Raw genomic sequence first — 24,144 nt, 5'->3', positions numbered from 1 at the left:
CATTAAGCTCTGCACAGGTAGACAACTTCAAAAGGATCTTCACTCTGAGCAGCTCATAAATGTTGTCACAAGAAAACAGAGAAGTTGTCTGTAAAATGTAACAGACATATCTGATAAAAGCCTAAGATACAGCTTATAAAGTCAAAAGAAATTAAATTGAATGTTTTTTCTCACTGAGGTCCAGATACATCAGCCCAGTAAACTTCTAGGCAAAAGGTGAACTTTTAGAAAGAAAAGTATTTCAGAAGCATGTTGTAATCAAACATTGCAGTTAGAAATACCATGTTGACTACTGCTTTATAAGTTCACTACCACTCATGAAAGACACCACTGAGGGACCACGTATAGTTCAGATCAACAGAGTCAATTCCTTGAAGACACCCAGAGTGAAATGAGACTAGTCATAAACTGGTCATTTGCTATATGAGCAGATGACCATTTGTTTTCTGATGAGTTTTTATATTCCAAGCAGAGACAAGCCTCCTGACTGGCAAATTTCACTGTACATAAATACTAGCTAAAATACAAACAGTTGAAAAAGCCAAATATTACATGGTTGCCTGTAGTCTATTCAACTGTCAAGGAGCAACAGGATGACTAGAGGCAATCTGTGTCATTTATTAGAGAGACAATACAATTATGGCAAACTGTTTTCCTTTTCAGAGAGAAAATATATGCTTGCTCATACACATGAGAAGTCTTTCATTCTGTAGGTAGAGGTGAATAATGCACATTCCAATATCTACATATTTCTTAATGATTTTTTCTTGCCAAGCAATAAAAGTTTTATTAAAAAAAAAGCCATGTATTAAAAAGAAAGTGACATTGTCTATTTTTTTTCTTTCTGGTAAGCAATTAGCAAATAAGTTTATGTTTGCCTTGAAGTGATAAATGTTCAGAAGATCACTAAGATGTCTCTTTAATAGGCAGCTGGTTGGCTGTAGGTCATTTGAATGGCCTGTGCTCACTGAAAGATGACCAACTAACTTTATTATTCTTGTTAATTGAGTTGCTGTCTGCCTGCAAGAGCATTTCAGGTGGTAAAACTGGTAACTTCATTTAGCAAACAGGAAATGAATATAAATTAACTGAGAAAGTATCACCTTTCATACACTGGCAACAGAAACCTGACTGCAATAAAATATATATTTGGAGGTGTTTTCAGTAGTTAGAAAAATAAATGTTCTATATTTGCAGATGGTAGTCTACTTCAATAGTTCAAGCTTTTCCACTTCATGAATATATTATAGTGTGTATTAACCAAAGTCATCTAATATTTTTGATGAAAAGTAAGAGAGATTGGAAATATATTCAACAAATACCTATATCGTTTTTTTAATTAAACTAATTTTTATAATATTCATCCTGTTTTTCTGCACTTGCTCTTCATAAATTTTTAAGTTATCCTATTTTAGTGGCATTAAGTATACAAGGGAAGAGTCATAGTTTTGAATATTTTTGCTGGAAATGACCATGCTGTCACCTAAAAAGCAAAGAACAATAAAATAGTATCATTCATTAGTAAAAACAGCCTCTCAAATACTAGAGATTGTTAGATTAAGAAAATGTTGAATATCATAAAATTTTTAAAATGAATACATCACTACAGAATGTAGAACAGAACGTAGTGAAAGAAAGCAATTTCTGTTCATTAGAAGATTACATGTGAGGAAAACAAGAAGTATCCTACACATTAAATGGCTTAATGACTTTTTTTTTTTTTAAGTTTGTGTGTAATAAGTAGTTACAATAATCATAATTTGCATTTTATAAAGCCTCAGTTCCTTCGTATTTTCAGTGATAGCAAAATCTCATTGCTTGGCAGTACAATTTCAAAATATGTTGCTTAACTTATTCATCAAAGCAGTAGATAAAAACAAATACATGTCTGGAGAAAACAGTCTCCTAGTACCTCCCAACAACCAGTACATAACACACTGAATCCCTGTCATGCCCTAATAGCAAAGCACAAACTTCACTTGACCTGAATAAAACAAATCAATTCTTAAAAATTCTGACTTCTGCCATCTCCTTCATTGATTGAAAACATTTTCTGATTGTCTTTTAGGTACAGAAACGGGTCATTCTAAAAGGATCTTCACCTTAATTTCTGGCAGGTTTCAGAACAAAAATGATTAACAGACTTGATGTGCACAACAGATGCTCAGAGACGCTACAGAACTGCATACCAAGTGGCATGTGTAAACTACTTTCATGGAAGATAATATAATAATACCATAATCCTGCATGGTGTTTTGCATCTGGTCAGTTAATTTCTTTTGTAAAGGATTCTTCTGCCCTGATGCAACTAGAAGTACTCTGTGGAAAGACCCTATCCCTTTACCACAAGTACCTGAAGGAGAATTTCTCAGAAACCACGTCTTAAAGAGCTGAAAATTATTTTTCTTCAATTTCCTAGCACTGAACCTGTTCAGAATGCAACTAAATGTTACCTGAATGCTACCTGAAAGTCATGATGAGTCTTTGGATTCTGTATGGAAATACAAATTTCTGATCCACAACATGGAACAGGCTTCACACAATACGAGGATGGTTATACCACTTCTGGATTTAAACCAGATCACAAACACATGGCTATCTCTGTGTGGCTTTTCCCAGTGCTCCTCCAGGCTTAGCAGTTGGAGCAGCAGTCAGCCCAGCTGTCCCTGATGTGCTCATTGAAGTCTGTGGTCTCTAAAGATGACATCAAAACTAAGAGCAGAGCTCTTGAGGATTAAATCAAGGAGATGTGACCTAGGTCAGGCAGACTTGTTTTTGTTCTGTGTTTGCACAAAAAGGAAGAGGATTGACCTTTGTCTGACTGGAAGATTTTTCACCGTGTCAAACTTATACCACTTAATATATGAAGAGAGTTATTGGGCTATGAGTTAATTTCTGCAGATTAAAAAATGAATTTGCTCATCGATATGGGTTTCCATGAATCCTTTCTCTTTATTTTTATCATTCAAATATTTAAAATTAGCAATTTTTTTCAGACCCTCTTCATAAGGTTTAGACTTTTGATTATTTACAGGCAATTTGTCACATCCTTGAATTGCTGGGGTGTTAGATTTCACTGTTGCTCATGTGCATTAATCAAAGCAAGTATGAATGTACTAATTAGTAATTTTACACTGGCAGAGGTTGTTTAATCTAACACCAGCCATAGATTTATACAAAGTAGGGCATTTGGAGAAATTTTCTTTTACAAAATATACAGTCAGAATGAATATAAAGTGAAGGGCAAAAAGAGAATATGCTCCTTTAATGGTCAACGTAGGCCAGCTGATGAAAGGATTCAGTTCTTCCTGAAAAGGTTGTATTGTCAGGCTTACTATCTTCAATAGTTATCTTACTGCAGTGATTGACAAAAAAAAAAAAAAAAAAAAGTAATAGTCTGTAATAGTCTTCTGTGTATCAGAAGAAAAAAATAGGCTAAAGTATCCTTGTTTGTTTGTTTGTTTGTTTAATTCAAAATAAATTGAGATATGAAGCTTCAAAAACATCAGTCTTCTTGGAATAAAATATCATGGTCAAAATATTTTCCCAACTGTACTTGAGTCCTCTCATTTTTCATTTTCTCATGATACAATGTGATAAATAACCTCAAGCTTTTATCCAAAGACTTTCTGCATCCTTTTTCATATTTTTTCTTCTATCTGTATGTAGCTAAATTTCTATGGAGCAAAGTTGCATCACTTTACATTTCTGTTGACAATTTGTAACTATTTTGCTGTTAAAGATATTTTGAAAACCTGCAGGATTGATCAAGACAAAAAAAAAAAAAAAAAAAAAAAGTAGGACAGGAAAGCAATAAGTTATGTTAAAACAAATTGCTTAATAATAAAAGTCTCAGCTGGAAACTATGTAATGTGAAAACAGTCCTTAAAAATAAATCTTTAATGAAAAATTGAATAGTGTTGTTAATGTCAGCTTTCTATAAAAATCTTTTAGACATTATATTGTTGGATTTTTTTTAATATGTGTAATGCTTTTACAAGTAGTTATTTTTTACAGAGCAGTTAAAATCTTTAGCCAAGCTCAATTCTCATTCAAATTTAGAAACTAGCCAGCAGATTGCTGAGGGCATGTAGAATAAAAAATGAGTGGCCCAGTTGCCGGTATTCATTCTCTCTGAAAAAGATGGGATGCCATTTCATAACCTTTTCATTTTATTACTTAGAGGGCTATTTGTATTTGGGGACAGAGGAGCAGGACTAACTCCATTTTTCCACCACTGACAAGTATGTTTTTCTACTTAGTTACACATGCTGTTTGAACAACATAAGAAGTCAGCTGCTTTCCTATGTTGATTTGTATCACATAACAGCTGGTCCCAGTGTTGTTGATAATGAAATTATAGATCTCCAGGGAATTTTACATGGAAGCCTGGGGTCTTAAAGAGCAGTCATACTATACAAAGTGTACTACTGTGTATGAATGTACTACTGTGTGAATTCCCATTTACGAACTTTAACATTCATTTTTTAGACAATGTATTTTCCCATATGATTCAAACAGGTAATAGGAAACAATAACAACAACAATAAAAGGATGAAATTCCATTATAAGACTAGTATCTGTGTCCATTTATGGAATTAGATTTTGGAGAGTTTTGTACAACAAAGCCTGAAATTGGTGCTTGATTTCCAGTATTTGAGTTTAAATTATCCTTCCTTTCAAAAGCATTTCCAGCGCTTGATAGTTCTACCTGACAACATGCATGGGCAGGTTAGTATTTAGGCTCAGTAAGATTAGGAGGTAGGCTAAGGGGCAATAATGCACGCAGTCTCATTTGTGTACAGGAAATTGAAGATAATGGGTAGTCTACAAGATTGATACAGAGCACTTGCATCTCTTTCTATATTTCCTTTCTTAAATCTCTGTCCTTCTTCCTTGTCTTTCACCTACTTTCTTAGTTCTCACTGTAGAAGTCATTAGATTCGTGGCAGCTAGCACTGGTACTTGCTGTTAAGGAGTGGCTTAATATAAATCAAGTGTAAGAAGTTTCGAAAACATGCCTGCTGTAAATATTTTTAATATCAGTGAAAATGCATTAAAGACATGCCCTAAGCCATGTGTCAAAAGGACGAGTTTATCTAGGCCTGCCAGCAATCTTTTATTTTTTTTTTTAAGAAAAAAATATTTATGAAAACATGACTATTAATCATACCTGCTTGATAAAATGCTGCTGGGAAAAAAATGAGTAGCATTGAAAATGAGTGTTAGTCACTAAAACCAAAGAAAAAAGATGTGACTTAAATAAAAGATAATTGCAATACTTAAAACTACCAGGCACGATTCCAAAAGACAAATGTTTTAAATAAGGACTGAAGAAATTCTATTGCTGATGAAGTGTGTTATGTTGCTGAATATCTTGCAACATGAAGGTAACTGTGCTTAAATCTTTCACTAAGGCAAATTCATTTCTGTAGGTGAATTGAGGTGCTGTTATCCAGCAGACAAGGCAGTAAATGTGCCTTGCAGCCTTAGCATTTCACAAAGTGTTACTGAAATTCTGCATAGCCTCAGAGTTTTTCTGTCTGTAAGTGCTTTCTTTTTATACCTTTTGTCACTTTTTCATGATGGACTTCTCTGGTATGAAGTTACCTCCTCCACTGAATTTGAACTGTGCCTTGAATAGAACTTCTAAGCAGCAATACGATATCCTTAATAATGTAGCAAGAGTCTGTGACTACACCTTGGAAGATTCAGTGTAGAGTGCAAGCAAAAGAAATGACAGTAAGGAAGCACTTCAGCATCAAAACATGCTGTAGAGGTTGGACGTGAAGTGACTACATATGCCATCATATGCAAATGTGGACTTTCCTGCAAGTGAAGTGGGGCTAGGAGTGATAGTGATAGGAGCACAGGCTGACTCTACTCTAGAGAGCTGGGTGGTATGAGATGGTAAAAAGGGTCATCTCACATTCCAGTGATCATCAACCAAATCTGTGCTCATAAGGTAGGTCCAAGGTCACCCAAGGACACAGGTCAGCAATTCAAGGTGAGGATCAGTGAGGTAGCTAAGCAGGTGCAGTCTGAGAAGCATGCCTGGCCTAGTCTGGTACTGCTGTTATTACAGGCTAAGTGGAAAAATTGGATTGGTTAACCTATAGGGATGGCAATGAACCACCGTTTCTATGATTTTGGGAATATGTGAGCTCCTTTCTCTGAAACAGAAGAAATGGAAATGGAACTCAAAATCTGCACTGGACAGATACCTGCCTTAATAAAAATGCCACCACAATGATTAAAGTCTTAAACATAAGAGGGCTGCTCCTATTTTATTATGTCAGAGGAAGATGCTGGTGGCGTGATAGTAGAGGTTGAACCTTCCCACCAATATTCCTTCACATTTTGTTGCTGTGGCATAGAGAAAAGGAGAGGGGCAGTCTGAAAAAATGATATCTGACATGGAAGAGTGTATCACGATTCCTCCATGAAGAAAAATTGGAACTCACTGACATGAATCAACACTTGCTGAGCATTTAAGGAGGCCAAACAGCAGATGTACACACAGTGAGGCAGTGGGTGATGTATTTCAGCAGTGGTGACAATGACATGAAAGACAATCTATGTTCCAGACAGCCATGCAGGTTTAACAAGCGTGGCATACAGGCTCTTGTTCATCATTGGTGAAAATGTACATCTAATGGTGGTGACTGTGCTGAACAATAGTGTTTTGTAGCTGCAAATTTTCTCCATCAAATAGTGTTATTGTAATCTTTGTGGCTGTTGTATTTTCCATGGAAATAAATAGGAGGTGTTACTTTTGGAGCAAGCCATGTATTTTTCTATACCTAATGGTTTGTAGGACTATCAACCTTTCATTTTTTTGTATCCAAATAGAAACCATAATCTTACTACATTTCAGTTCACAATATTTTTGAGAACATTCTAGATTTTGTAAATTAAGAAAACAAAAACCTGTGGATTATTAGCTTTTCTACACTGAAATAGAAATTGAAGGTTCCAACAGAAAGCATAATGGCTACATTTGAATTAATAAATAAAAGAGGACAGAGACTATTCTGTTGCTAAAATTAAGCAGCACTCCATGGTTTGTATAAATCACCATGTCATAGGCAACATGGATTCTTCAAACAGACCACACATATGGAATAATTCCTCAGTTTGGCTGGGCTTTATCTAAGAAACTGTTGGCTGAAATAACCCAAAAGCATGCCAGGAACAGAGCTAACATTTACATAGTAAGGATGATTGTATGACAGTACTTGATCTCACATTTATTTTCTAATAAGCACATGTACACAATGTGCATCTTACTTAATGATTAATGGAAAAATTATATTAAAAAAATAGATATAGTTTAGACATCCTTACTCTGCTCTGGTGAGAACATCTCCCTTGTGAGGATGGGCTGAGAGAGCTGGAGATGTTCAACCCAGAGAAGAGAAGGATCCAGGGAGACCTGATAGCAGCCTTTCAGTATCTAAAGAGAGCTACAAGAAGGAGGAGAACAGACTCTTTAGGGTGTCTGTTGTGACAGGTCAAGGGGAAATGGTTTCAAAATAGAAGAGGGGAGATGATATTTACAATAAGGGTGTTGAAGCACTGGAATAGGTTGCCCAGAGAGGTGGTGGATGCCCCAACCCTGGAGACACCCAAGGTCAGGCTGGATGAGGTTCTGAGCATCTGATGGAACTGTAGGTGTCTCTGTTCATTGCAGTGGATTTGGACTATATAGCCTTTAAAGGTTCCTTCCAACTCAAACAATTCTATGATTCTATCACTCTGTGTACTTGGATGACAAATAAGGATTATTGATTCACATGGGGGCCTGACAACATCTAACGTAATGGTTTATTTTGTCTAAATTACCAAATCTCTCCCAAGTGCATAAAAGATTAAGAAATACCATTACCAATCCTGGATAGATCGACAATATTCTAACACATATATCCTCTTCAAGTCTCCCTGGACATGATTTTTTCCACTCTTTTTTTTAGAGGGGAAAATGAAGCACATATAGATCATCCAAGTACAGAATTTTGAATTCATATTGTTTAAATCTAAATGAAATCAAGATTTAAAACAAACAAACAAACAAACAAACAAAAAAAACCTTAAATATCCTGGGGATCTGCATATAAGTCTTTCACCTGAGGCCACACAAAAGGTCACAGTGGAGATGTTTGAGTTGGATATTTTTGCTATTAATAAACTTAGAAAAAAGGATCACCCTTAATGAAGTTGGGATTATCAATAAAAAGGACTTCAGTATATTTATTGACCATATGAGCGTCTAGATACTCCTTAGGTTTTCGTTATACAATTTCTGTGAACACATTGTTACTAGCATGTAGGTACTAAGTAAATATTTAAAGTTATAATGAAAGGTTATTTCAAAGCCAAATACTTATTGAATAATTGCTCCAATCTCTTTCAACAAGATTACATACTTTAGAAATTTTCTAGCTGCACTGTTACTGTTTTACTCCTTAAAATTTTCAAAGTACTGGCCCAAAGGTGTAGCTCTGAGTTTTCTAAGGAGAGAAATTCACGCACCTAGTTACATAACAGGACATGTAAAAATATTTTAATAGGTGCCTGGCCTTACGAGAACTGCTTTTCCAGAAGCTACAGAAGCCATTATTGATCTTCCTCCCATTTGTTGTTAAAAATACTGTTTATTTCAACTCTTGCAGTTTTTATACTCAATGACTTTTTTTGTTTGCTTGTTTCATTTTTGTTTTAATTATGGTCATATTTTTTTTAGCACTGCTTTGTTCTACCTATGCAACCAGATGGGTATCCCCAGTTATATCATATTGATATTTTTCCCTCATGTACCCCAGTCTACTTACCTTAGCAGAGTGAAAACATAGACTTATAAAATCATAGAATTTTTTTTCCTATCTTAAAATATACTTTACTATGCATACAATATGTGTACAAGGTATGTACAGAGATGTATAAAAATAAAATGTATATGTGTTTAATCTACATACACACATGTACAACTGTATAGCTATTCCAAATACATGTATTGCTTTTCATACATAGGACAATAACAGCCCTAAAAATCTAAAAATGTCATAGCATGTGAGAAGGTCCTTCTTTCCATTTTATAAACAAGTAACCAGGGCTCGATCCTTAGAGTTACTTAGATATTGCTGAGTACACACAAAAAATGTAATTTTTTTAACCTCTTGCCTTACCAAAAAAAGCCAAGCTGGGTGTCTTGTCTTGACCTTGAAGACTAATGAGTTTGCTTGTGCCTGTCAAATGGAAGTCCTCTTCAAACAAAAATGAGGCACCTAAATCTCATCAGTGAGATCTTATTGTAAAACACAGAGATGAAGACTGCTTGCAGGTCACACTGTCTCTGATGACTGAATGAACTCACTATCCTGTAATGTAAGACTTGGCTCTAAATGTAATGTACATTAAGGTCCTCGTGTATCTAAATATAGATACAGTAAGTGAGCTGTTCAATGAAGAGTAATCTCCTTGTCTTCTTCCTTTGGTTGAATTAAGTCAACCAAGATCTGCTGCCCTAGTTTGGACAGTCTATACATTTCTGATTTCACATTTCTTCTCTTATTGGAGGAAAGACTTTCTGAGAGAGTGGAAATCTCTCACAATGGAAACAATCCTTACTTTTATCTATTTGATCTGTTCTGCATCTTCAACAGAAGCAAGGAAAAAAAAAAAAAAAAAGTCTTGCACTATCAAAACATAGAAGTAAGAAAAAAACAGTCTGGCAGTCCAAAAACCTCTTCCAGTGTTCCAATAATCCCCATCACTTCCTTCTCCTTGGTCCTGTGTGCAAGGAGCATCTAAAGAGATTCAGTGTTTTCACAGAAGGTAGCTAACTGTGGACAGTGAGCAGGAACTAAGAATAAAAATGGATGTTTGGAAGGAGAAGCCAATGGTCTGAGGGTCCTACAAAAGATGTAGAGTAAGAGTATTGGTCACCAAGGAAATAAAGGAAGTAAATGACATTGGAAGGGAGGACTGTCTGAAAGAAAGGGGAACAAAGCATTCTTGCACTCCTGAAAGTTCCAGGCACACATTCTGCACATCCACAGTAAAATCTCTGTATTTTATTTTAAGCTGCCACAACTACCTTAACCCCGCTGAAATACTGTTGCTATCTCCAATACTTACCAGTTATCATCTTGAAGTTTTTCTAAATCCCCATCCATCCAAGGCACCTCAGGTGATGCTGCTGGATATCTGTCAGGATGCTCAAGGACATTTGAGATGGCACTAAATCCTTTTCTGTAGGCAACCAAATTATTCCTTATGTTACTGATAACAATGACAACAAGGAGTGGTTTAGTAAGTGAAGGTAAGCAGAACAAACAGCATAATGGGATTTTTGCATATTGGCCATAAAGTGCCAAGATTAGTAGAACTAGAATGATATTGAATCATATTCTACTTTACCTGCAATAGAATGAGCATCTAAAGGTTTTTAAAACACATTGGCACAGATGCAGTTAAATGCTTTCAATCCTTCCAGTATCACCTAATTTTTTCAAGTCCATTTTGACAGAAATCACTGGGCCAGCTTGGTGCTAGATTATCTATTTGTCCCATTTTGTATAGTTCAGATATCTGTGCTTTATGGTCTGCTGTGTCAGAATACATTACATAAAACTAAATTCACGCTTGTTATCTGTCATAGGTATCTCATGCTCCTAAATTGCCTGAGAGAGGAGTGCCATTGCCCTAGCTTCTCTCTGTAGAGAGCAGACCAGGATGTCTGATTTACAGATAGAGGCACAGAGTATCTCTGACCTGAATCAGCTCAAGTTGGTACATCCATGCTTGATTGTTACTGTACTAATCTATAAGAGCAATATAAATTTTCACATACTTAAGGCAGCAGAATGGTAATTCGTTAAGTCAGCACATAAGACTACTAATCCACTTCTGACTTCATTCCTTCCTGAAGAACTCAAACTCGTACACAGGCACTTTTTTTTTTTAAATTTCATTTTGTAAGAAATGAGGATGGAAGAGGCATTTTTACAGCAGAGTATCAATGTTAGTATTTTGTCTGTAATTGGACAAATCTACAAAGACTCTGGGTAATTTTAAAATAATCACCAAAGGTAAGGCCTGGAGATTTGTAGTAAGCAGTAGTGGATTCACTTCTAGGGTCTCCTGAGACTTTATCTTTAAAAAGCATACTCCAGATGTTTTTATTAATGATTCCAAGGTTCGAACATTTGAAGTAAATGCAGAATAATAAAGTGTTTCATATGAAATATTCTGTGACCTACTTTGTCAGTCCTCTCTGGTTATGAGGTAGGAAATGGAAAAATAATATATAATAATAACAGTAATATATATAGTGATTTAGACTTCCTAACTATTTATTTTTCTCTATCCTTGTAGCAGAAAACTGCATATCATGGTTGAAATAGTGTATGAATGAACGTACGTTACACTGTGTTAAGATGAGCTGCACTTAAGGAGGTTATATCTTTTTCGTTTAAGAGTGTTCATGGCATGTGCAAAGTGTTCTCAGAGAGGTGCAATACCCTGGTGGCCTGAAGACTGTAATGTTACAAATGTCAACTTTGTTCTTGCCTCTGACATTGTCTTTCTGTATGTTCAGGGCAAATCATCACATAAAAAATCCACAAAGGCAAGCATTTTTTAGGTTGTCAGGAGCTGAATTGCTTCTCCAGATATTCATCATAAATAGTTTTTTAATTTATATTTTATATAGAGAAAGATGTGCTGAATATTTTCCAGGCTATCTATGAAATAGACAGGGGAAATATAATGTGAAATAGTAATGAATGCAGATGGTGATTCAAAAAAGGATTCATTGCATGAACTACTCAGCTAGAATAAAAGGTGACAAAATTGTAAAATCAATGATTCTGTACCACAGAGTATTCAAAATAAGTTATGGTAACTCCACAAGGATAGAGACATTTATATGAATTTAGAAGGATAGCATTGTGGCAAAATATTAATGGGAACAATCACTAAAAGAGAAAAAAGAACTAAGATGTCTGTGGGGTCTAGAATTTCTTTAATTAGAGCATATGATGTGAGATATATACATACATATTTATGTTTCCTTATAGAAATTCATCTGCCCAGTGTTCCACTGATATTCTGTCTTTCTGACTAACTCGTGTTCTATATGAGTTCTGGCCAAAGATTCATTCCAGGCCATTGCTGGGCCATGATGGTGAGACAGAATTTATCAGGTAACAGTCCCTTTCTCTTAAGCCCAGAAATCTTGCATTTCTGTATAGCGTGACTTCTGCTTTAGTACTAGAAGCCAAAAAATATCTGGGGAACCACCAGATCATACAGATACTTTTTATGGTATTTCCTAGATTTTAATATTAGACTGTCCTCCACCAGCACCTCCTAGCATAGCTCTCACAACACAGTTTGTAAAAGAAATACTGCTTAGACATTTAGAGCCAGTTGCACTACAAGCCTGTACTCTTAGAAGATGGCTTATTTGTAAAGCTGATGATTCCCCTCATATTCCTTCTTCTCTCCCATTTGGTTTGTAAATAAGAAAAATAATGAAAACAGAAACTGCCATGATTAAATTTAATTATCCTCTCCGCTGCTGTGCAAGGACAAAACAACATATATTTTTTTTTCTTTCTCAAGATCTGTGTTGGCTTGAAATCTATTTACACCCTTTTAAATGTCTCTGGAATTGTGAAGTGATACTTGCAAAATTAAAAAAATCGAAAGGATCGTGAAGTTAATTATAGCCCTGAGCCAGGGACCCAAATGCTGGTTTACACTGCTGCACCGCTGCCTTCCCAAGTGAGCTCAGAGATAGTCCAGCACTGAGCTATCTGCAGTGAATGGCAACTACATGCTCCTCAGAAAAAGAATGGAATGAAGAGGCAAATTAGGAGTCTAACTGTGGTTAGCATAATAATATGTCTTTGATAAAAATTGTAGAGGATAAAAGGAACTTCATGCAACATATGTAAAAGTAAGTGTGAGGACAACTTGCATTTGGGCCACGAGGACCTAAACTAGGCTTAAATGCCAGTCAGCGGAAATACAGCAAAGCCTCTTGGTTGACAATTTTATATCAGGGAAGGTTTCCTAGGTAAAAATAAAGAAACTTGTGGGTGAATAGCAACTGGAACAAAGCCTTACGAGAACACCTGTGTTATCCACAATGCCTCTGAAAAAAAGACAAGATGGTTTCCTAGTGCATATGTCTTAGCTGATATAAATTTACAGATCCAAGGGTAATCAGAATATAATTACTTTCATTTGAAGGAGGTCACATAATGTGATTGAATTAACTTATTTATTCCTATACTACTTTTTCCAGCCCTGCAAACAAGAGATGTAGGTGAAAGGAAGAAAACAGCTAGATTAAGCCTTTATTTTTTATTTATTTATAATTTCTTTTTTAACATCAGCTGCCATAACAGGTCTCTTGAACAACTATTATTTACTACAGCTTAAAAATTTTAATATGTTTTTCTGTATAAATGTTGCATTAGCCATTATCAAGTACTTTATTTTTTTTCCAAACAAATTGTGGAATAACAGTAAAACCCTTGAACTCCACAGGAGCCAAATGACTTCAGAATAATTTATATCTCACAGAAATCAGATTTATGTATCTAGGTTGAGTTAAAATGAAGCTTTTGAATACTTAGCCTAAGACAAACTTCATTTTGCTCAAAGACAGAGAATGTTTTCTATGTATTTCTGTCTTAAAAAAAAAAAAAACACACATCCAAAAGTGACCCAAGAAAGCAGCTCTGAAGAAACTGAAATACAAAAATAATTATAAATGGATGAAATACTCTTTCAATAAATATAGTGCATTTGTTATTTTTCTTCTAATTGATTAAGATAAATGCAGACACCGAGACATTGATTTTTATATATTTTTAAATGTTATTTCCCAAAATTATTCACTGAGATATTATTTAGAATTCATTTGGATCAGCACGTAAGATCCACTTCTTCCACAATTGCATCAGAAATAAGATAAAGAATTTTTGTTTCCTGAGAGGTATAGAACAATTTACATCTATATAAGGAGAGCAACTTTTATTTCAGCTGTACTGTGCATATACCTTTTCCTTTGCTTGCTTTAGAGTAGTCAATAGGAAATCAATAAGAATTTAGAGTTCTAAATAGAAGTTAAAAGCCCAGATAATTTCTTGAATTTTGGCCAAAAGAATTAAATGGCTTGTCAAATATTGGCAGGAGAGTAAGAACTAGATCCAGATCCTCTGGTACCTTCCACTTTACTGCACATATCCGCCTATCTGTTTCCAGATGTTTTTTACATGATACATGTCATCCCTAGCAAAATGTGTTTTGATTCTGTACTGCAATTCATGTGGTGGTGAGCGGCATGTGTTTTGGATTAGGATCCTCTCTGCTACTGGCAGCAACCACAGATATTTATGGTTACTGTCAAAACAACTTACTACTATTAATTGTTTGATCATTCTCAGGAACTGGCTAACAATGCTAACTATACATCCATTAGAAGTACATGGAACATATTTAAATAAATTAATAGCTCTCACATAGGGTGAATTTAGGGAAAGGTAGCAGATTGAGGGAAAGATAAATTCCTACAGATGTTTGGTTTTTTTTTTTCCCCCTGATAATTTCATGGCAGTTAACATTAGTGAGCTGAATGTCAGAGTGAGTGGGCTGCAATATTTGAATTATTTCATATACAAATTCATATACACATGAATATTCATATTCATATACACATGAAAGCCTGATGTCAAAGGTGCTGAATTTATCAGGATGATTATGAAAAATTTATTCTTATAAAAAGTGGTGAGGTATTGGCACAGGCTGTTCAGGGATGTGGTGAAGTCATTGTTCCTAGAGGTATTCAAGAATGGTGGAGATGTGGCACTGAGAGACATGATTAGTAGGCATGGTGGAGATGGGTTGGAGTTGGACGTGGTGATCTTGGTGGTCTTTTCTCACTTTAATGATTCTATGATGTCCACTTGCTAGCATCTAATTCTTTTGGAACTTTTAAATTTTCATTTTCTGATGTTCTCGTTTCAGACAGTGTTTTAGACCCATGTCATAGCAGATCTTGACCAAAAGCTTGAAATTTGGGTAGGAAAGAGATAAAATTTGAAGAAAGAGAGATGCAGGGTCCAGGCTTGGCTCTGTGTCTGCTTCTTCTTGTGCCCCTGGTAGTGTTCCTGATTCATGTCTCTAAGCTCACTTCTAAACTGTCTTAGGAAGCATTCCTAATGCAGCTCAAAGAATATATGTGAAAGGAAGAGAAACCAAACATTTGGAAGCTGAAGAACCCCCCAAGATTCTGGACATTTGAAGTGTTCCCTTCCCCACACCCCAGATTTTGAGTGGAAATGAGAGAAGAGGGAAGCTGCTGCATTTTCCAATTTTTTTTTCTTTGGAAATATCTATGTCTCCAAACATTTGTCAAATTATTTGGAAGTCTGCTTTTTAGCCAAGGTGCAATCTTTGAGATTGTTGCTTTGACAGGTGGTGTTTTGGTATTTATGCACTGCCATACTCTCCAATCTCAAAATTGTAGTTTTACTCCCTGATTCAATGACTGAAACTTTTAAAACAAGATGATAAGGAATAAATAATGCACATCATCCTACTTGGTATGAGATTGCAGAAAAACATGGCTTTGTACTAAACTACAGAAATGTTTGGGGCTTCAAGCTCTTCTTCAATAATATTGTGATTAGTGAAACCCTCTTGAATAATCCTTACTACAGAAACTCATATGTGTTTTCACAAAGTTGTGCTGCCAAACCTTTAGCATTCTTTCTACTAAGAACAAGAAGTAAATAGGGAAATTCCAAGATCCAAATAAAGAGTATTTAATATGAGTTTGGGTAATGTTTAAGTTTAACATTAGAATCCTCAAGATATTAATTAAGGGACTGGCTTAGGGATTTATTTTCATCATATTTACATTTATTTCTTGCATATCTTTAAGATGCTTGTGTTTGAGTTTGTATTGTCTGATTTGGAACGTATTACATGGATATTAGAGATATACATTATTAAATTAGTATCAGACCTTTTTTTATTCTTATTGATCCTTAATTTTCTTCTTAACAAAAATGAAAAATCTTAGTTTTAATGTAAAAAAGTGGGTGAAATCCACCACAGCATAAATAATCATCTGGGAGTATATGTTCTATCTTATTTCATAGTCAGTGAGGTGGTAAAACTATGGCAAGGTGTGACATGCTATATTATCTATATATATTAAAAAATATATATTTCTCATTTTAACATAGAGATGAAAATAATTTTGCATTTTTAATTACAAATTATTTAAGATTTGTTTCCCCAGCTACAAAAAGTTTTTTACTCTGCAGGAACAAAAGAAAATTGCTCATTAATCTTGATAGCTTAATCATAGTTGTTGACCTACTTGTTTGGTTTGTGAAATAACAGTGAGCTTTATTTATTGAGACTCTGCTTGTACAATTACTGGGGAATAGGTGATTGAATCAACAGAAACAAAATAAATGGAATAGTAATAATTTTAAAATGATATGATTAATCCACCAAAAAAATAGCATCAGAATTTGAAACCCTTTCTAAAAGTTCTTTTACTTTGTAGTTTCTTAGGTGTGTTATTTGTTGTTGCATTTCTTAAATAAAAAAGCCAATATTCATAATTATTCTGTGTGGCAGTATGAAATGTTCTTTTTCCATCTGAATTGCTGTAAGTACTGACTGTGTTACCTAGTGGACCCCACACATTGCTGAATATCCATTTATCGTATTGCATTAGTTATACTTTTTCTTCTTTTTCACTTTGCTTATTGTCTATTTTGGCCTCTGTTCAGGGAAATATTCAAGCTTATGGGGTTCCACTAGGACTCATGCCTGCACTTAAGTACTTCATTCTTCATGCTGCTTTCCAGAATTAGGATCTTTCTGCACTACTAATAGAATATCTTAAGGTATAATGGATTGGAGAGAAGATAAACAGAAGTGGAAGGGAAAGTGATCTCTCAGCTCATATGAACATGTCAAATATCTGGAAATGACTATGAGAAAAAAGGATTGGACAAAACAGTGAGACAATGTGAAGCCAAAGTGAAGAACCTGAAAAAGTCAGTAACAGCTCAAATCAAGATTTCTAGTTAGTTATGTGCTTAAAAAAGTTGTTACTTGAATAGATTAAAGAAGAAATGATTTGATTTTAAAGGAAAGAAAGAAAAAGGAGACGTAACAATAGTGTTTTCAAATTTTCATTGCTGCTTTGCCATATTTGAAATTTCTCAAGAATCAATTTGTCTAAGTCATAGGAGTCCATCAGAAATTACTGAAAAGTCAGAGCTAGTTTTATGTAAAAAAGAGATGAGCTGTCCTTGGAATGAAATTCTTGTAAGACAGAAGTCTGCAGAAAAGCTTTTCATCAAGGTTAGTTAGCTGAAGAAAATCCCATGAACTCTTTGTTTGGATGAAAAGAAATAAGTGCTTTTCTTTCAAATGTTCACTGAGGTTTTTAACCTTTTCTGAATACAGGCGTTACTCAAAACAAAAAAAGAGAGAGTGAAGAATGAGTGTCCATGTGCCAGCCAATCTGCATTGAGCAACCTCACCTATAATAAAAGAGTATTTAAAGAAAAAATATATTTATTTATTTTAAAAAATATATATTATTAAAAAAAATTAATTTTTAAATTCTGCAGAAATACTTAATCCAAACCATTGTTCTCATCCTCTCAAATGTTATTTTAATAGAAATTAGATTTTTTTCCTAGGAAACGTATTAATTTCAGTTATAACTACATAAGAAAAATAGAAATGATAAATTATTACATTGTCAGAACTCTATTATTTGCTTAGTTGTACCATATTTTACAGTGCTTTTATCAGTGTGTTTCATACATTCAATAAACTTGTTATCTTAATACACAGAAAGATACTGAATAACAAATTTCATAACATTTGAAGTTTTTAAAATATTTTTATGATTTTACAGGAAACTTTAAAAGAACTTTTTTTGTTTGTTCTAAATATAGAACAATAACTATACTTTAGAATTATCCTAGGAACGTTTTTTTTTTTTTTTTAATTTACTAGTTCTTTAGATGGTTGAGTAAAGACTGTGATGATAAACTAATTTAAATATTCTGTATTTTCACTAGTCTTTCTGAATGTTAGCCTGGAAGAACCTCCTTGTACCTGGAACAGATTGCCGCTAAAATTACACTGTGTGTTGCTTTGTGAGGGAAGGTTTACTTGCATAAATCACAGCAAAACTGTATCCATTTCAAATGACATAATGCCCTTGGACAACAGAAAATTCATTTCCATTGTTTGAGCTGAGGATCAAAAATGAATCTGAAACTACAGGGAAGACTGAAAAGTCAAGTCATCCAAAATGAAATTGTTTGACAAATTTTATGAAGCTTATGTGATTTGAAATTGCTAGAATTGTGTTCCTGGTTCCATGTGCTCATCTGCTGTTTTTCCCCCAAACAGTCAAATAAGTGTAACCCCGTGACTAAATAGTTGTTTGGTAAAGTGGTTTAATAAGAAGCAACAGTGGATCCACTTCTTGGGCTGGGAAATGCATGCTAATTTATGGGATGGTTTAATAAATTTTCAAGTGCAGACTCAAAGTTGTTTTCAATGTTGTTATTTTCTTCTGCTTTGATTTTAGATTTGTTTTTACAAGTGTACTGAGCTCTGAAGCCTACACTCCTATTTGAAGGTTTCAACTTTGTTTACTGATTAACAATGTCAGTAGCTGCAGTTGAAATTGTATTCAGTTTAATTAGACTTCTTCACTCACTGCACAAATGAAGTATGAGTTTATTTAATGCGACAGTGTGTGTACAGAACCAGTGAGTTGACTTTTGCTCTTTAATACATACCTTCAAGTTGTTATGCTTGGTGATTCATTTGCATCAATAATTGAAAAGATCAGTCTCATCTTGACTTGAGAGTCTTGCCATGCTTGCTAATGATATGCATGATTGGTTACCTCTCTAAGAATAGATCATATATATGTATATAAAGAAAATTTACATTCTATGAATTAATCAATATAAACTATAATGATAGCATTGTAAAACAATGCTTCTTAATCTATTGCAATTTAATTATTTGCTCCCTTTGGTGATAGGACTGAACTTTTTCCTTCTACTCATTCCTAATAATGAGAAGCCTTGATGTTATTTTCCATTCTAAAAATAAGACGCAATGATGAAAAGGTGATTGTTTAATGTTGGATTAATACTGAAACACTTCCTATGGAATGAGGACCATAATTTAATATAATCTGATTTAAAAAAAAAAAACAACAACAATAAAACAACTAATAACAGCTGCATTATTTTAATAACTGGTACTCCAGAATGTACAAATTATTCTGAATATAATACAAGATAAGAAAAATAATAATATCTGCACTGTAACTTGTTAGATTTCTTTGTTAGTTTTGAACTTGGCTGCAGAGAGAGTTGAGATATTTTGTCTGAGAGCCGTGGAAGTAGGTCTGGCAGAATGCAGTCATCTCATGTTTTTGTTAAAATAAATATTAAGTTATTTTCATAGTTTTATATATATAGTTATATATAACTTATATATAAGGAATATATATATATATAAGTTATATATAAGCAGTCAGTTGTACTCTTGTGTTATGGAATGGAAGGAGGCAAAAACCAAGGACCAGATCTCATTTCTAGTGGGAGAGATTTCAGCTTTGATGAACCATGTTTATCACTTGTCCTGCAAAGACAGAGAGCTCCAACGAGAATGGGTGTGAGCATCCCTCTGTACCTGGTCACAAGGCTGTATAACTGAAAGCAGATAAACTCTGTCTCATTGGGAGAAGATCAGGACATTGCTAAGCAGAGGACTTGTTTGCACCCATGAAGGCATACAGCTGCTCACAAAGTAGACATTTTCTATTTCCACCAGAGAATTTGAGATATTTGATGCAAACTGCAGAAGAAGCAAAAATTGTTGGTCTGGGGAGGAAGACTGGCAGGAAAGATCCACCCTGCAAATCCTCAATTAGTACAGAAGACAAAGTTTTAATTAATTTACTTTTTCAATGACAACTGAGTTTTCTCTATTTCAAAAATTATTATATTGTAGCTCTAGAAAATGAAAACCTTTGGGATTTGGACTGTTTATTTAAGGAAAATATACAGGCAGTTCCATTCAAACCACTTGACAGTTTTGGGTCTGTCACATGCTGCTTCAGAGAGAGTGTGTGCTCACTGATGAACGACCTTGTGGCTGTCCTCAGCCAGCTGGAACCATGCTTCCTCATCCATGGCATGTAGCAGAGTGTGCACCACAGCTGTTTTCCATCAGAAGCTAAGTGCAATCCCTTCAGAAAGCTGTCTGCAATTAATTGTCTCCTTTTCTGATTTTGTCTGAATTTATGGGCTTTAAGGAGAAGAAAAGCTGCAGTAGAGTGTCAGAGAGAGAGAGAAAGAGAATCTGGGGATTTATGTTAATGTTCACAGGTTGCGCTTGTGCAAATTCCTTAAGTGCTGCAGAATGGAGAGAAGATAGGCAGGGCTGAGATCAATGTCATATGCCAATATTCAGTAGAATTTCCAGGCCTGAGTAGTATATATTCTGTTAAATAATGTTGCTTAAGTATCATTAATTGTTAATGCCAGTTCTCACTATAAGAACAGTTATGTATTGATGTACATGTTAGAATTCTGCTTACTTTTAACATACCTGAAAAATGCTTTCCAGAATGAGAAAAGCTGCTCACTGCTTCTGGGTATTGTCTGTATCCAGCTGCTTGTACCTGTATGTATTCATGCTGTAAATCTAACCACTGCCACAACTTTGGAATTCTACTGCTTATTCGGTTTTTGGGATTCCATGCCGTTGCATTTTATTTCCCTCACAATGTAATGAAGAAGTAGCAGTGTTTCCCTGTTGATTGGGTCATTCATTTAATCTATGGGAAGTCTAACTTCAAATTCTTTTTCACCAGCTGGATTAGACCTGGACTCAAGTATTCCATCTCCCAGGACCATAATCTGCTCTCTCTGTGGTAGGTTGTTCCTGTTTAATATAATGGTTGGACTGGATGATCCTGTGGGTCTTTTCCAACCTTAGCGATTCTATGATTCTACGAATATCCCTTTTCAAGCTGTTTCATGGTGTGTAAGTAATGAGATATGCAACAAAATTTGGAACTTACCTTTATCACATTGTTCATGAGTGCTCCACTGTTTTATTTTTTTCTGTTTATTTCTCTTTTGTCTGTTCAGTGAATGCCTAATTACACAGTATATGGAGCCACAGGTTCACTGGAACAGATAGTGACCCCAGCTATGAAGTAATCTATGGATAATGTATAAGAAATATCTTAAAGTTGGAGTTAATACCTCTGAGATATGAGGACGGAATTTCAACTCAGCTTGCACCCAACCACTCTCAGAACAAAATAAAAAGTAGTCTGTAAGGTTTAAGGCTTATGTGTCCTTCATCTCTGTTACTTCTCAGACAAAGGATGATTAGTATAAGTGCTAGGAGAAGATTAATGGCTGTAAATACAAGTGGAGATAGGTACCTAAAACTCTCTACTCTCTGTGAGTGAATTTAGACACTTAATTTGGGACTGTGTATTCTGGTAATGGCAGAGTGCTTAAATACCACTCATTAGAATTCTGATCCAGAGCGCTCTTGTACACTGAGCACCAAGAACTCTTGCTGAGACTAATTTAGTGTAACTTTTATTTTTATGGTCAAGAGAGGACATCTTTTGAGCTCACTTACTCTCTTGTACTCTGCAAGCCAGAACAAACACTATCACAGACTTAAAGTACAATAAATTCAGCCATTGCATGAGACTGTTGAAAAGTCTGATGCATTGAAATGTTTAGTCAGGAAGACATCATTTCTTTTGAATATGAAATTTTGTTTGAAATATTTTTGGTGATTATACTGGAAAAGAAGTAAAAAATTAACAATGGCAATGGTAATATCATTTTATAAATCAAAGCTTCTCCTCATCTCTTATACTAGTTCTGGACCTGTTATCTGAAAACTGTATGCTTTAACGGGTAAAGATTCAGACAGTAATAAACAAAAGTAGGTTTTGATACATCTCTTATCTGGAAAAAAAAAGAAAAGAAAGGAATTGACACAATTGAGTTAGAGTTAATAAGACAGACCATACAAAACTGTGAAAGATGCAGAGGTGGAAGCACTGTCTGCTCACTTTTCACTTGTTTTCCAAGCCCACAGGGACATGTAATGAGGCTGAATGATTAAAAAAAAAAAAAAAAAAAAAAAAAAAAAGGGGAGAAACATTTTCACACAGTTAGGATAATCCATAGCTGTACAACACCAGTAGGACCAAAAGAAAAACAGGCAAGCAATGAAGGATTAAGAAAATCTGTGGGTAGTACATCACAGTTATGACAAATAATATGCAAAAAAAGTGTAAAGTAAAGCCAGTGAACACTGCTGGTCCTTTGTTTAAACCTAATGGTGGCTAAAAGGAACGAAGGATTGACACTCATTGCATGCAGGCTCCTTCATAATTGATCTCTGCAGCATATAATACCAGTCATTTCTAACCGCAGCATGGAAATTTCTGTTTTCACAAGGTCTATTTGGCTGTGGCAGGCCATCTGACAAATTCAGCTATGTTAACAAACTGCCTTGCTGAGCCTATAACTGATACCTGTTTAGGAAAACTATGGGCAACAGAGCATGTGTAAAATTGTGCTTATATGGATTTCCCACCACATTCCCATAATTCCCTGGAATTATACATATTGTATAAAACACTGAACAAAGATGAATATAGCTGCACTGCTATATAATATATATATGTAATTATATATATATAGCAGTGCATATATATATATATACACATATAGCAGTGCAGCTATATATTTTATATAATGATGTGCTATATAGCACATCATTGCTGCACTGCTACTCTATGGAACTGTCATGGCATATGAGCTTACAAACCTGAGAGCAGAATGTCTTCTCAAAAACATTTAAGCCTTTTTAGCAAATCCTCCTTGGGTGAATTCACTCTATGCACTGTTTCACAACTACTGATGAATAAAGTCTGCTTTTCCATTGAAATGCAGAACTGGAAGGAGTTGAAAGAGGCATCTCATCCTTTCACTTTCTACTTCCAACGCTAGCAATGGGACAATGTCCATCCATGCTTAACAGTACTTGAGAAGCTCTGGTGATGATTTTGAAAGGATCATCAGCTTACCGGTTCTACTGGTTAGCTACTGTTAGAGTAAAAATGATTTTATTAATATTTGATCCATATCTTAGTTACAAAGTAAGGTTATTACTACAGGCTGTACCATGGATACCAGCAACAATAGACCACTGTCCTGTTTTATGGCAAACTCTTACGTATGGCTGAACCCAAGCAGAAATTAATTAAGAGAAGTCTCTTGGCCTGGCTTACAGAGAAAACAGACCAAATGATCACAACAGTCCCATCTGGATTTATGATCTATAAATGTGTGAATCATACATCTCTCCTGAGCAAAAATATCAAGTCATTCTGCTTTTCGCTTGGAGACAAACACTGCAGTTTTTCATTTGACAAAAATATCCCATTCTCTGCACTTACACATTCTGGGAGCATTCCCATTATATTTGCAGAAAATTGCAAATTTGTTTTCAGTATGAATGACAAGTAATAAAATTAAACTGTATTGTACTGTACTAGGTCACCCACAGGAGACAGAGTTTTTTTTTATTACGAGTTCCTCTGTTTTTTCCTTTCTTAGCAGATAGCTCATTATTTCCTACAAGATCAGATATTTGAAATCTATAGAGTTGGCTACAATTGTATTCTGTTTACCATTCTGCACATCAACCCCTTTTCTCCTTTTCCCAATATATAATTACATTTTTTATAGATGCTCTGCTATGTTTTAAAAGGCATGCCTTTTTGTTTAGCATACGAGACTCTTAGAAGCAAAGTGGGGCACTTTGATGTTCATTTGAATACCAATACCCAGAATGAGCGAGGTTTTGTTGTTGTAGAGGGTTTTTTTGCTGTTGTTTTTTTTTTTTTTTTTTCCTGGTTTTGTTCTCGCAAATCTAGAAATAAATCGAAAGACTGGAATCCAAGTGCTACTGCCTCTCCTGTGGGTCCTCTGAAACCTGAGGCATCCA

This window comes from Gallus gallus, chromosome 3, assembly GCF_016699485.2.
Source record: "Gallus gallus isolate bGalGal1 chromosome 3, bGalGal1.mat.broiler.GRCg7b, whole genome shotgun sequence".
NCBI classification, from domain to species: domain Eukaryota; kingdom Metazoa; phylum Chordata; class Aves; order Galliformes; family Phasianidae; genus Gallus; species Gallus gallus.
Note: the sequence above shows the minus strand (reverse complement) of the source record.